General features: G+C 44.6%; 1 pseudogene; it reads left to right on the forward strand.

The window, feature by feature from the left end:
• The first annotated feature begins 3,054 nt into the window (after positions 1-3,054).
• Positions 3,055-3,845, forward strand: LOC142847071 (nucleophosmin pseudogene; annotated as a pseudogene).
• Positions 3,846-16,247: the final 12,402 nt, after the last annotated feature.

A 16,247-nucleotide genomic window follows, 5' to 3' on the forward strand; every position in this document is an offset into this window, starting at 1 on the left:
TCGGCAAGTACCTTACCAATGTGCTATACCCAGCTTAGAATATTCTCTTTGAAAAATTTGCAGTGTATACTGGTAAGAAAATAAAGAAAATAAGGAATGTGCTGAAAAATAAGAGCATAAACAAGAAAAAGTGACAGTCAAAATCAAAAGTGTGTCCACAACCACCTATAACTAAGATGTTTAAGCAACTCTAACTTGATGGAACAAGGTGGGACTGTCATGGAGGTAAGAAAGAGGTCCATGTCTTTTCCAGGGCAAGAGAGAGATTTAAGAAGTTAATAAGAAAAATGCATACAATTTAGAGGTCTTAATAGACCAAGCACCAGAAACATTCTACCTGGAACGAATCACTTTTGCCCAGTCAGCATGTGCGATGTTATGCTACGGTAACAAGCTACCCGCCTCAGTGGCTTACAACAACAGTGGTTTACTTCTCATTCAGATGCTGGCCGCAAGCCAGCTAAAGCAGATGTGTTTCTTTTGTAACTTTTTATTCCACCACCGGGCTGCAGCAGCAGCGTATTTCAACCCCACAGCAGAGAGGAAAGGGCCATGCGACCACAGGATGGGCATGAAAGCTATCCTGACATCACAGGTCTTCTTGACTCACATCTTTCAGACCGCACCTGATATCAAATGAAGCCAGAAAATACCCTCCCAGGCTTGAACTGCAAGCCTCATTGAAACAGGAGAGGATGCGTGACCCTCTCGTGTGAAGAACGGCACATCTCCAGATCCAAGAAAATAAAACTTACTTTAGCCAATTAACATCACAAAGGGAGGGAGTGCAAAAAGTTATAATGCATAAAATAAGATAGCATCAAGGAGCATTAAAATGAATCAAAGTTGTAATAAAGAAAGGGAAAATAGAGTGGCAGTGCACACACATAATCCCGGTTCTCAGGATGCTGACGCAGGGAGATGATGAGTGTGGCGCTCTCCTAGGCCGCATCAGACAGACAGACCGACACACATTGTCTCAGTGTGCGTGTGCATGTGTGTGCGTGCGTGTGTCTGGAGAGAGAGGCATACATGCTAAATTTCTTAAAAAGAAATACCAAGCAATGTGCTTTCTAGAAATGACATATTTAAATATAAAAAAAGTCTAGAATTCAAGTTTGGCAAGATGATTTAGAACTGCCTCTCTGCCTCTCTCTCTCTCTTCTCTCTCTCTCTCTCTCTCTCTCTCTCTCTCTCTCTCTCTCTCTCTCTCTCTCTCTCTCGTGCGCATGCGTGCAATTAAATGCAACTCTAAACCCTAGAAATGTAACCCGGGACTAGAGGAGCAGGTAACAGAATATCTTATACTCCAACCCAACAAAACAACTGGCAAGAGCAACCCCAACTTTTGCAGCAGAAGAGGACCTGGCTCATTTCTCTCCCAAACCAAAGAGACATGTAGAAACCACGCACCATGGTGGGAACAGTGGGAGGCGGCCGTCCACCACTTGGGGAAATAGTCACCTACCCGCACCTGCCTGAGACTCCCTTCCTTCCCCAAGAGACACCTAGCAATTCAGCTTTTATCCCTTGGGCAACATAAGTAGAAGTCAACCAGACCCCCACAACATCAGATAAACTACCTACATCAACCAAGATCAGAAGGCTCTGAAATCAACTGTCCCTGAAGATATGGTCCAGACTCCTGTGCACTAAACACAGAGTGAGTGTCACTAAAACACAAAGCTCAGTAAGACCTGAGTCTCCCAACATGATACATAAAATGTCCAAGATGCAATTTTAAAACCACCTATAATACCCCAAATCAAGAAAAATCAGAATGCAAATGAGGAAAGGCAATCAACAACACCCACTGAGATGAATCAGACACTGGAATTATCTGCAGATCATTTTTTAAAGAGCTATCCTAAAAATGCTTCAATGATAGATTACAAGTTATCTTAAAACAAATGGAAAATGGTTTTAATAAAGACTGAAGTTGTATATATGTGTGTGCATATACACATACATACAACTTTTAAGTAGACTCTATGATGGGCATTAGAGAACTCGAAAACACAATAACAGAATCTTTAACAGTTGGATGCATTCAGTTGTAGAGTGTTGGTAACAAAGGACAGCACTGGTGGGTACGAGGACAGCTAGACAGATTTTGCCCATCCAGTCACAACAACAGAAGAAAATGGGCTTAGAAAATAATGAAAGGAGCCCAATATTCATGTGGTCAGAACTGTGGGATGAGAGGAGGGGGAGAGGGAGACTGGAAGGGTGTTCAAAGAAATGGTGGCTGAGCTCATCAAACGTGAGTAAAGAAAGGCACAAGCCTGCAGACTCAAGACTAGCAAACTTCAAAGAGGCTAAAGTTAAAGAAAAGCTGTGCCCAGAGATAGACATTCAGTGGTCCAGGGGATTGCTGCACAAGTGTGAGGACCCAAAGTTTGGATCTCTAGACACTCAGGTACATCCCAGGTGGGTATGGTGGCTCCCCTGTGATTCCAGTCTCTGAAGGCAGACAAGGAATCCCAGAGCCAGCCAGCTAGCAAGATGAACCTTTGATGAGCTCTGGATTTGATTGAGAGGCCTGCCTCAGTGAATAAAGTGGAAAAGCCATGGGGAGCTGATTCCTATCATCAACCCCAGGCTTCCTCAAGGCCAGCACACAGGTGCACAGGCACCTACACACATGTGCAAGAAACATGTGTGTACACACATGCACAATACACACACATGAAAATGGTAAGTGGCGGTTAAAAAGCAGTTTAAAAGGCGAAAGATTTATACGATCTGAAGAGAAACCAGAGTATAGCCGGGCGGTGGTGGCGCACGCCTTTAATCCCAGCACTCGGGAGGCAGAGCAGGCAGATCTCTGTGAGTTCGAGACCAGCTTGGTCTACAAGAGCTAGTTCCAGGACAGGCTCCAAAGCCACAGAGAAACCCTGTCTCAAAAAAACAACAACAAAAAAAAAAAAACAGTTTATATGCTCTGGCGTGATTCTGTCCTGTGTGTCTGTTCTGTTCTGAGGAGCAATAGGCAGCTCTCTCCATCTAACTTCACACCAAAGTACATGCCTCTGCCTCACGGAAAAGTCCATGGACATAGACATGAGCCTCCTTAGGCCCCAGAACTACCTTTCCGGTTGTGGACTAAAGGCTGACAAAACTTACCACGGTAAGGGAGATAATGATGAATGTGAGCACCAGTTAGAGGCAGAGACAAAGGACAAATTACACATCATAGAGGCAAAAGCAATGAACTATGAAGGCCAGTCCAATTAAAGTAACACCGGCAACTTTGAAAATGTCTGTACTACCGACAGTTTTCCCTGGGGGCTTTGAGATGACACCACCTGTGGTCTGAAGGTTGGAGTGTGGTTCAGAGCCTGTGCACATCGGTAGCTACAGAGGAAGATGTGGAGTCGGAAGAAGAGGAGCAGGAGGATGTTAAACTCTTATGTCTGGAAAGCGATCTGCTCCTGGAGGTGGTAACAAGGTTCCACAGATAAACGTAAAACTCGATGAAAAGGATGAGGATGATGAAGAGGATGAAGAGGATGAAGAGGATGAGGATAATTTTGATGATGATGAAACTGAGGAAATCTGTACAAGATAACCCAGCCAAAAATGCACAAAAATCAAACCAAAATGGAAAAGCACCAACACTAAAATCAAAAGGTCAAGAGTCCTTCAAAAAAAAAAAAACTCCTAAAACACCAAAAGAACCTAGTTCTATAGAAGACATTAAGGCAAAAATGTAAGTAAGTATAGAAAAAGGTGGTTCTCTTCCCAAAGTGGAAGCCAGGTTCATTAACTGTATGAAGAATTGCTTCCAGATGACTAACCGGGAGGCTATTCAAGATCTCTTGCAGTGGAGGAAGTCTCTTTAAGAACATGGTTTAAACAGCTTGAAATATTCCATCTTATATCATTTCTGTAACAGTTGGTATCTGGCTTCTTTTTATAATGCAAAGTGAGAACCTTCTCCACTGGGCTTGATAAATGTTGTCCAGGTTCCGTTGCCAAGAATGTGTTGTCTAAAACGCCTGTTTAGCTTTCAAGGATGGAGCTCCGTCCTTTACGTGGTTTTAAGTATATATGGAGTGTTATGCTAGGACATAGTAACAGTGGCGGTCAGACGTGGAAATGGTAGGGAAACAAAAATATACATGTGAAATAAACTCTGTAATTTAATAAAGTTTTTTTAAAAAAAAGGCTATTCATATGAAGTTCTGGAAGCTAGAAGAATGGGACGCTGGGAGAAATAACACTCAACTAAACACGGCTCATGGAGCAGCAGTGTGGGAAATAGGGATGTGCCTGCTGACAGACCCCAGACCATACTTAGAGACTGACGGGTTAGAGAGCTTCAGAGAGATGATGCAAGAACCCTGGATGGTGAGGCAGAAAGGCAGAACAATAGAAAGTTCAAGAAGCCAGGACAGAAGCCAATCCTCTCCATGAGCATGATAAATCGTACTTTGTGCTTGAAGAAAAACTTCCAGCCACGTACTAAAGTTCCCCACAATGCAGGGTTCATCAGGCACTTACAGAACCACTAACACCACTTTCCAGAAGATTCCTCATCTCCCTTCACGAGGCCAGGATCTGATGTGTGTGCCCCTCTGTATGCTGTGAATATGTTCTACTACCATGGGTTAATAAAGAAGCGGGAAATCCAAACAAAGATACAGAGAAAAAGAAGGCGGAGTCTGGAAAATCCCAGCAACCACCAGAGGAGTAAGATGCCAGAGTATTACCAGTAAGCTGCAAGGTACGTGGCGATACACAGATTATTAGAAATGGGCTAACTAATACGTAGAGCTAGCCAGTAAGAAGCCTGAGCCATCGACCAAACCATTTGTAACTAATATTAACCCTCAGAGTGGTTATTCAGGAACTGGCAGGTAGGAGAGAAACCTCCAGCCACAAGTGTCATCCCAACAACAAGATTCAACAAGGATGGGGCAGCATGGAATAGGGAAGCTCCAGCTTAGAGTAGCTCATGAACTTAGCTAAAAACAATATTATTGTAAGAAAGCCAATTGAATTTAACAATGTATACAAGAAATCATACATCATGACCAAGTGGGGTTTATTCTAAATATTTAAGGCTTGCTAGTTCAATATCTAAAAATCGACCAGGATAGTCCATGATGTCAAATAACTAAGGAAGAAAAATCACTGGAGCTGAGAATGTACATCAGTTAATAGAGTGCTTACCCAAGATGCACCTAAAACGGGGTGGGAGCGGGTGGGGGAATACCCCAGCACTGAGCAAACAAGGTGCAGTTGTGGTACATATCTGTAACCCCAGCACTCAGAAGGTATAAGCAGAAAGATCAAAAGTTCAAAGCCACCCTCTGCTACATAATAAGCCCAGGTTACATGAGACCCTGTATCAAAAAAAAGAAATGATGAGAGAAATCATGTGATTTTTATCAATGAATGTTGAAGAGTAGTTTATCAAATATAACAATCCAACACTTACTATAGGAATAAATGATGCAATTTGACAATAAGCATAATCCCACACGCAATGTTATGGCTGACATCATACTTGAGAGGGATGACTGAATCCCTAAGGACATGGACAAGGCACAAATGTTCACTACCACCACACTTAAAATAATCCTGGAAGTCCCAGCTATTGCACAAGGAAGAGAAATAGGCAAAAAAAAAAAAAACCACAAGCATTTAAATGTAAAAAATAAAACGGCTGTCTCCATTTACAAATGGCACAACTGTTTACCTAGAAAATCCCAGAATGCACAGAAAACCTTCTATACAATGAGTTCATCAAAAACTTCCATGAGAACAAACATATAAAATGTTCTTTTATATACTTGTTTATAAACATGCAGAAACATTTATAGCACATTGCCATTTATAACCATGCCAAAGAAAATAATAAAGTACTTATAGGTATATTTGTAAAATAGTCATAAATACTGTTTGCTAAGAATTACAAAATAAGTTAAAGAACAGCTAAGTAAGTGGAGATATTTACTGTGTTCCTGGGCAGCCAGGTAGAGCAGAACAAAGGGGCCATTTCTCCCACAACTGACCTAAAAGCTTAATGCATATCCAATAAGAATTCCATCAAAGCTTTTATAGTTGTGAGTACATTAACCAAGGCAGCAGAGCAGAAGAGCCAACACAGTCTCTGGTTTCAGTAACCAGGGACTTATGGTAAGGAACTGGCTTGTATGGTTACAAGGAATGAGAAGTTTGAGTGCGTGCAGTCAGCAAGCTGGACACCCAGTAGAGTCCCAGCACCACTCAAGGGCCCAGAAAGGGACACCAGTGTTGTAAATCTCTGCCCAAGTGCAAAGGCCTGAACACCAGGAGAGTTGTAAGGCTGGGCGTGGGGGACTGATGGCCCCCACATAAAGGACATGCCAGAGAGCGCACAAGCCCTCCCCTCCTTGGCTTTCCTGCTCTGTTCAGTGGACGGGAAGCAGCCCGCCCACACTGGTGAAAACAATCCCTCTCCAACTCCTGGCTCAACAGTTGGTCTCTCTGGGCATGGCAGTGAGCACTTAATTCCAGCATTTAGGAGGCAGAGGCAGGCAGATTACTGTGAGTTTGAAGCACACCTACTGTGAGACCCTATTTCAAAAAAGAAAAGAAATAGAAAAAGAAAAAAGTTAATTTTTTTCCAGGCATACACCCAGAATAATTTTTAACCAAATGTCAGGCACCCCATGGCCCAATCAAGTTGACCCACAGAAGCAATTAGTGTATCAGGCAAGCTTATCTGTGGGAAGCTCAGGCCTTCAGTAGCTAAAATAAGGGTGAAAAAGGGAATGAAGTGGGAACAAAAAGACATTTGTTGATAATCAAGTTTACTGACTAGCCATGGAAATCAGAAAAACATTCCATTGCAGAGACTTCTGTGAAAAAAGAATGAAAGGCCACAGAAATAGACCTACCTAAATAAGATCAATTGATTGATTGGATGATTGGCTGCTGGGTTTGTTGATTTGTATGTATAATGTATGTGCTGTTTGTGGTATGAAATTCACGTACGTGGAGGTCGAACAACTTCAGGAGTTGGTCCTCCATCGTGCACGTTGTTTGAGACAGGGTACTTTTGTTGCTCATCGCTGTGCATGCTGGACTAGCTGGCCCACAACCGTTCAAGGACTTGCCTGTCTCTGTCTGCAGTCTCACCGGAGGAGCACTGGAATTCAGGTAGACACTAACATACCTGTGACTATTGGAGCTCATATCCTCACACTTGTGCAGCAAGTACTTTACATACTGAGCTATATCCCCAACTCCTCAACTGGCTTGTTTTTCATCTTTATTAACGGATATTAGCTATATATAGTAATGGAATTTTATGCATGTATATTATAGTATATTTGTAGTTGGGCACTACTTTCTAGGGACATATGTTAAATGAAAAGCAAGTCAATCCCACATGGTCTTTACCATGGGACATCATTTATATAACTTTATTTATATAATTTTTTTAAGATTTATTTATTTATTATGTATACAACATTATGCCTCCATGTATGCCCGCATGCCAGAAGAGGGAGCCAGATCTCAGTATAGATGGTTGTGAGCCACCATGTGGTTGCTGGGAATTGAACTCAGGACCTCTGGAAGAGCAGCCAGTGCTCTTAACCTCTGAGCCATCTCTCCAGCCCTCATTTATATAACTTTAAAGTTACTGAGAGACTGGAGAGATAATTCAGGAGTAAAGAATGTGGCACTGGATGCACACACGTGTGCACATGCACACACACATCCACGCATGCATGAGCATAAGGAAGAAATAAGGAAATGTGAGTAGATAATGGGTTTGATATGTTGTAGTAACGTCAATATCCCAATTATGATATTGCGTTAGACCTTTGCTGAATGTCTCCATTAGGGAAAATTCATTAAATTGTACACAGGATCTCTCCATGTTGTTTATTACAGCATATGGAAATCTATAACTGTGTCAATAACCTTTTCAATGAAAATATATTCTAAAGAAATGTTGAAAATAAGGGGACAGTATGGCACAGATGGAAAAATTGTCAATACTGTTCATTCTTCCATTTTTCCGTAGAAAATGGTTTTCAGTTGGGTACATGGCTTCTGGGTATAATGAGTATATCTCCTACCAGGCAGAGCCTATGACTAAGCTATAGTGGGGATTTAGGTGGTGCTCAACTCTCAGAAACTGTTCTTAGAGACACAGGACTACCCTCCCTACTTTCCTTTCTTGTCCCTTTCTTCTAATCCCATAACCAAGGGACTGTGGAAGGCTCCTGCCCCCCCCCCCTGAGGACTGTGGGGCTTCCATGACCTCTTGTCTGCCTTTGCCTTATTATGAAGAAACTAATGTCTGACATATTGAAGGCGCACTAACCCCAGGCTTCTTCAGGACATTTACAGAAATAACATCATCTTATTTGGGATGCTAGTATTTGAGTTCTGGGACTAAAGAGAAACTAAATCTAAATGGTCAAAGGTCAAAGATAACATACAGAAATTAAACCACAGTTTCACTTTCAAACCAAGTAGAATTCTAGGCCAAAAAGCAAACAACAAAGAATGGGGGAATTCAGAGCTGCAAAGAACAACCGTGTCCTCCACTTGTACATCATTGACCAAACACCTGACAAAAACAGCCTAGGAGATGATGGATTGATTCTGGCTTGTGGCTTGGGGAAATTTCAGTCCATCATAGTAAGAAAAGCATTCGTTCCTGATAGCAGAAGCAAGAGGTAGCCACTGTTCTCATCATGTCAGAGCAAGAACGGCCAGACCCAGAGGTCAAGCTATGACCTTCAAAGGCCAACCTCCTGTACCCTATGTCTGCCAGCCAGGCCTGACCTCCCAAAGGTTCCACAGCCTGCCATGACAGTGCTACTAGCTTGCATGCATATTCTTAAAAACATCAGGCTTGGTGGAACCTTTCATGTTCAAACCCTAACAATGAACAGCAAGACAAAGCGCCATGAAGCTGTGTGTGTTTAATAATATAGTCTCAAAGACTACTAAGCAGGCTGGCATGGTGGCACACGCTCCGTACTGAGGAGGCAGAGGCAGCTGATCTTTGTGAGTTTTAGGCCTACCTGATCTACACATAGTGAGTTCTAGGCCAGCCATGGCTACATAGTGAGACCTTGTCTCATAAAACAAACAAAAAGACTATAAAGCAATAGTTGATGGTACTGTGTAGAAAAGAGACAGAGAAAGTATAGTTTGGGAACTTAATAAGCCCTTTTTAGAAACAGATCAAGAAGACAAAACTGAGCAAAGATTTGAGTAACACAGTTGATAATTTTTTTACTTAAATACAGTACGCCAGCTGTGGAAGTACAGCTTACTTTTTAGCTCACCTGGAGCATTCAAACTAATTCCCTCTGAAGTGACTTACACAGGATGATTATTTAACCATCCCTAAATCTGCGATAAAAATAGGAATCTATAACAAAAAGACAGGTCCTTAATAATACTAAAGTCATAGAAACCTAGAGCCCAAGTTACTTAATAACACTTGTGTCAAAGAAGCAAGTATCAGGAAAATTACAAAATACTTAGAACTGAATGACAATAAAAATACCACATGTCAAAATCTTAGGGACACAGCCAACACAAAACTTAAGGAAAGCGAATGACTTTAGTTATATTTGTCAAAAAAAAGATGAAAAAATAGACTAAGTATTTTACTTAATAATTTGGAGAATAATCCTAAAGGAAGAATAAAATGAAACAATGTGGAAATCAATAAAATCAAGAATAAAAGGCTGGGGAGACAGCTCAATTGGTAAAGTGTTTGCTGTGCAAGCAGAAAGACCTGAGTTCCGTTTTCAAAAGTCACACACACACACACACACACACACACACACACACACACTCATTCACACACTCACACATACATACTCACACACTCACACACACACATACTCTCTCACGCTCACACAGATAAAGATAAACTAAAATAAAATATTATTACTAATAAATTCATTGATCCAGTTACTGTCATTAGAGGCTACTAAAACACTGATGTCCAACCAAACATCGTCACCAGGATCCTCTTGAAGTGAGCACACAATCCACTGATGAGGTGGTCATGGTGAAAACAGATGTCTGTGTCTCGTTCTCTTGGTCTGTGCAGATGGGACAGATTCAGATGCTGTCTGTGCAAGCCCATAGCTGCTCACAAATCTGCAAGAAATTCACACCTCTGAATTCGGTTAAAGTTTCTCAAAATTATTGCAGATAATTTTTAGGAAACTAAAAGGTAGGCTCCAAAGTTAATATATAGAAAAATGAAATTTTAAAGTCTACAAAAACTTAAATTAGTTTTTTAAAAGAGAGAGGAACAGTTGATTTGCTATATCAGATGTTAGGGTGTACTTTGGAGCTATAGAACTCCATGCACTAACTCAAGAACAGATATACTAGGCTAGAGATGGCTCCGCAGTTAAGAGTACTTGCTGCTCTTGCAGAGGACCCACGTTCAATTCCCAGCACCTACATGGTGGCTCATAACCTTTTATGGCTCCAATTCCAGGATATTTGATGCCCTCTTCTGGCCTCCACAGACATCAGGCATGCACATCAGATGCACAGACACACAATGTAGGCAAAATACCATACACATAAATCAATGAAATGATAACTTTTTTAAAGATTATGTATTTATTACATATACAGTATTCTGCCTGCATCTGTACCTGCACCCCAGAAGAGGGCACCAGATTTCATTACAGATGACTGTGAGCCACCATGTGGTTGCTGGGAATTGAACTCAGGACCTCTAGAAGAAGAGTTAGTGCTCTTAACCTCTGAGCCATCTCTCCAGCCCTGAAATGATAACTTTTAAAAGCACAAACATGTCAACCTAATGGAACAGTGATGAGAATACATATATAGGTCTTTGTATACATAAGAACTTGATATATGATAACGAAGGCACCCGAATCAGTAGTAAAAGGATTGCATATTTAGTCGTGATTCACACACAAAGAGTGTTAAAACTCTACCTCATACAAAGGTGAATTAATTCGAAAGCTGGGCATGGAAGCACATGCCTGCAATCCTAGCCCTGTAGAAACTGAAAAAGAAAGACTGCTACCTGCTCAAGGCCAGCCTTGGCTATATAGCGAGACCTTGCCTCAAAAACAGTCACAGGCCCAACAGGATGAAAACTAATAAATAGATCTGTCTATGATCTTGGGAAGGAAGGGACTCCATGAACAAAACCCAAATAATGGACTGTAAAACAGGTAATGGTTGTGTCTGCAGATTTAAAGGTTTCTGTTAACTGAAAGAATGCATGTTGGTTTCCAAGCTTGGCTGGCTTAAAACAACAGAAATTAGCGAGGTGTGGTGGCCTCGAGCTCACAGAGATCCTCCTGCCTCTGCATCCCAAGGACTGGGACACAATTCAACACAGAAGAGATGGCGTGATTCCGTTCTCTGCCTCCATCCCATGGCCGTCTTAGAGGTACGTCTCTCTGTCTTCTCTTAATAGAAGGGCACCAGTCATTGGATTTAGGACCCCAGCCCCACTTCATCCTGGAATTCCTAGCTAGTCACATCTGCAGACCATGTTCCCGAATAAGGTCATTCTGAGTTTCCAAGTCAACGTGAATTCTTGGGAATAGTACTCAACCCACTATACCCAGTCACCCAACCCCTCAAAATCGGTATCCTTCCTGTTTATAGGGTTCATTCACTCCATCCCAGCACTCACAGATGGCTAATTCTGAGTCTGAACCATTTGAGTGTGTTCTGATCATCAGTTTGAACAGATTAAGAAATGCCACTTAAAGGAAACTTCAGGGCAAATCTGTTAACATCATTTCCAGAGACGATTAGATCCTGGGTTCTCTGACCTGAGGGAAGGATTCATCCCCTGATGGAGTCACAAACTGGTAACACCACAGGAAGAGTGAAAAGTGGAAGTCAGGGCCTAGTTGGAGGAAACAGTTCATGGTGAAGATCTGTTTCCTGGATCACAGCAGAAGAGGGGAGGGAAGCCCAGAGTCACTAAGCCTATTGATGAAGATTCGACCCTCACTACCTGACCATGTCCCAAAGGTCCTACTTCCTAAAATAGTACCTTGGAGACTACAATATCATTGTACACATTTGGCAAAGACAGAAACATTCTGTCTCTAGTAGGGAGACAGAGGAGAACAAGGATATAAACACCAGATACTTGCCGTAAGTAACTATACATGCAAAGCCAACATTCCAGCCATTCCAGAATCTAGTCTCTATACCCAGGGACTTGATGGTGTGATGCTCAGCCTTGGTTTCTCAAACAGCCCCCTTCCACTTTCATGGGTCTCCCTCCCTCAGCAACGATTAACTGATTCTAGATTTTCTGGGACTGGAGAGGCCTTATAAGCCTCCCTCCCTCCATGACAGGATGTGATAGGCATGTTCTTGCGTGGGTCTAGAGCACACAGTCGCAGATGTTGAGAGCTCCAGAGTCCAAGGGTCACATCGTGTCTGAGGATGCTACCTCAGCCCTCCGCAGCTCTTATGCCTCCACTCCCATTCCCACCCATGGCTATTCTGAGAGGACCCTGAACCAGAGAGAGGATGACTGGCCATTCAACAGTCACTTATTCTCAGCGCTTTGACCCACTGTGAGTCTCCGCACAGCACACTGATCTGTGAGAAAAACATAGATGTTTTGAAGGGGTTTGTGAGTTGGGGGGTGGTTGCTGCTTTTAGGGAGTAGGAGCTTCTGGTGTCCCTGCCTCCACCTGCTGAGCACTGGGATCACAGTGAGAGCCGTCACTCTTGCCTTAAGGTTCTTATCCTCAGTGAACATTGTTCTCTGATATCAGCCATTCCTGTCTGTCCATTGCTATGATGAAACACCATGACCAAAAGGCCAGCTGGGGAGAAAAGGGTGTATTTGGCTTACATTTCCACATTGCTGTTCATCACTGAAGGAAGGAGGGATAGGGACTCAAGCAGGGAAGGATCCTGGAAGCAGGAGCTGATGCAGAGGCCATGGAAGGGAGCTCTTACTGGCTTGCTTCCTCTGGCCTACTCAACCCATCTTTTTATAGAAGCCAGGGCCACCTGCTCAGGGATACCACCCACCATCAACTGGGCCCTTACACTTGGATCCCCAGGAGGTATTTCCTCAACTTCCTCTTTGATGACTCTAGCTTATGTCAAGTTGACACACAAAACCAGCCAGGACACTGTCTTGATGCATACCTTCCCTTGCTGACTGAATAGGTTAAATATTTGTAAAACCTGGAACTTAGTGGGCCCTTGCTAAATGTGCTTCATTTGGAAGTGCACACTCAACACCTCACCAGGCCTGCAAGCTCCTGGCCGATGGGGCGCCTCATTCCTCCCCAGCCACAAGCACCCAGTGCACACACAGCTCAATAAGTGCCTTCAGGGGAGAAAAAAATAAGCTTGCAGAATGAGAGAGAAAAGCAAAGGACCTGGGAGGTGCTTCAACCCCCAGGCTGGCAGAAGCCTGCCACATCCTTCTCATCCAGTTGTAAAGAGCCTGTGTTCATTATTTTAACAGTGATTCGTGATCAAACGATTTGGTGTTAATGTGGATCTAATGTATAAATCCATACGGGTCCCACAGTCATTTAGCATTAATTAAACGAGGTCATTATAAGGCTGGATTCCACTGGGTTTATTGCGCTTAGCAACTAATGACAAGAAGCACTCGACCACTTTGCTTTTTCTTTCTGTGTCTGCCCTGCCCCTTGTATCTCTAGAGGGCTTGAGTGAAGAGGCTTACTGCTGTCTCAGATTAGAGATCCAGACACAAGGAAAAGACCAGCTGGGGTGCAGGGGACTAGCTGGGGTGCACAGGGCTAGCTTGGGTGCAGAGGACTGGCTGGGGTACAGAGAGCTAGCTGGGGTGCAGGGGACTAGCTGGGGTGCAGAGGACTAGCTGGGGTACACAGGGCTAGCTAGGGTGCAGAGGACTAGCTGGGGTGCAGAGGACTAGCTGGGGTGCAGAGAACTAGCTGGGGTGCAGAGGACTGGCTGGGGTACAGAGAGCTAGCTGGGGTGCAGAGGACTAGCTGGGGTGCACAGGGCTAGCTAGGGTGCAGAGGACTAGCTGGGGTGCACAGGGCTAGCTAGGGTGCAGAGGACTAGCTGGGGTACAGAGAGCTAGCTAGGGTGCAGAGGACTAGCTGGGGTACAGAGAGCTAGCTGGGGTGCAGGAGACTAGCTAGGGTGCAGGAGACTAGCTAGGGTGCAGGAGACTAGCTAGGGTGCAGGAGACTAGCTAGGGTGCAGAGGACTAGCTAGGGTGCAGGAGACTAGCTAGGGTGCAGGGGACTAGCTAGGGTGCAGGAGACTAGCTAGGGTGCAGGAGACTAGCTAGGGTGCAGAGGACTAGCTGGGGTGCAGAGGACTAGCTGGGGTGCAGAGGACTAGCTAGGGTGCAGGGGACTAGCTAGGGTGCAGGAGACTAGCTAGGGTGCAGGGGACTAGCTAGGGTGCAGGAGACTAGCTAGGGTGCAGGAGACTAGCTAGGGTGCAGGAGACTAGCTAGGGTGCAGGAGACTAGCTAGGGTGCAGAGGACTAGCTAGGGTGCAGGAGACTAGCTAGGGTGCAGGGGACTAGCTAGGGTGCAGGAGACTAGCTAGGGTGCAGGAGACTAGCTAGGGTGCAGGAGACTAGCTAGGGTGCAGGGGACTAGCTGGGGTGCAGAGGACTAGCTAGGGTGCAGGGGACTAGCTAGGGTGCAGGAGACTAGCTAGGGTGCAGGGGACTAGCTAGGGTGCAGGAGACTAGCTAGGGTGCAGGAGACTAGCTAGGGTGCAGGAGACTAGCTAGGGTGCAGGAGACTAGCTAGGGTGCAGAGGACTAGCTAGGGTGCAGGAGACTAGCTAGGGTGCAGGGGACTAGCTAGGGTGCAGGAGACTAGCTAGGGTGCAGGAGACTAGCTAGGGTGCAGGAGACTAGCTAGGGTGCAGGGGACTAGCTGGGGTGCAGAGGACTAGCTAGGGTGCAGAGGACTAGCTGGGGTGCAGGGAATTATCTGGGGTACAGAGGGCTAGCTGGGGTGCAGGGAATTATCTGGGGTACAGAGGGATAGCTGGGGTGTAAGGGACTAGCTGGGATACAAGGGATTGTCTGGGGTGCAGGGGATTATCTGGGGTACAGAGGGCTAGCTGGGGTGCAAAGGGATGATTGTCAGGAGGGGAAGTTAATGGAGCCCAGCCTATCTAGGAGCTAATAATTTCTAAGAAAGAAACAGGTCTGTAAGTGTAGAGAGCCAGCTTGGGAGCCCAGAGAACAGAATTCTAGCGGTGCAACCACAGGTAAGGCACATCTCCTCTCTGTTCTCTTCAGCTAATGGAGGAGCCTGGACAAGACAACCCTATTGTCCCCAGTTATAATGTACTTCTTCCAAATCTTTCAGACCTTTTAATTCACACACCAGCTCCTCTATTCTGGAACTGATCACCCGCTGTAGCCCACACTGCATCACCCTAGAGCGTCTGTTCCATGAGCTTTTCTTTATGAACTGAGCTGCATGTGCATTCATGTGTTTGCTGTGCCTTATTCCCACCCCCTCTTCCCTGTGAGCCCCGCCACCCTGCCCAGTCCCAGAGCTTCATCCATCCAATTCCTCCCTTTAATATCAGCTCCCAAACAGCACCTGGCAACACTAAGGGCTCACAGACAATTTCCCCATCAACTGAACCACTAGCAATGACTAAAACCCCCTCCACGATGCCAGTTGTGCCCAGAAAGCAAGGGCCATGTGTAGAACAGGTAGAATGGGGCTCGTGGGCTAAGTGCTAAGGGACAGAGGAAAGCAAGCAGCTGGAGAAGGAGAGGTGGGTGCAGCCTGGAGAAGTCCCCACACTGGAGAGCTCAGAGCCTCGGCAGCTGCTGCATCATCAGGCCGCCAGCCAAGACCATTTGGTGAAGCTATATTAATAATCACAATGCAAGATTCCCTTGCAACAGCAACAAGATCCTTCCAAGGCACTGCCATGCACACTACTCCACTTCGTTCTCCTGCCATCCCCTTGGCACAGGGAGGGGGAAATATCTTCTGCTGTTTAGAGACGAAGAACCGATAGTGCTAATTGTTCATTTGTATAGCGCTTCCTGGTTCCCAGAGCAAGTTTCCTTGTGTAGAAAAACAAGAAGTGTTGGCTCAGGTGTCTTGTCCCTGTCACTTCCCTGGCAGGTGGCCTAACAACCTCAAACTCAAAATTTTCCCTAGTCCAACAGCCTGTTTCCCAGATGAAGAAACTGAGGCAGAGAGCATACATGGTTGATGATGACATAGCACACAATACATATA

Source organism: Microtus pennsylvanicus, chromosome 3 (assembly GCF_037038515.1).
Source record: "Microtus pennsylvanicus isolate mMicPen1 chromosome 3, mMicPen1.hap1, whole genome shotgun sequence".
Classification (NCBI taxonomy): Eukaryota; Metazoa; Chordata; class Mammalia; order Rodentia; family Cricetidae; genus Microtus; species Microtus pennsylvanicus.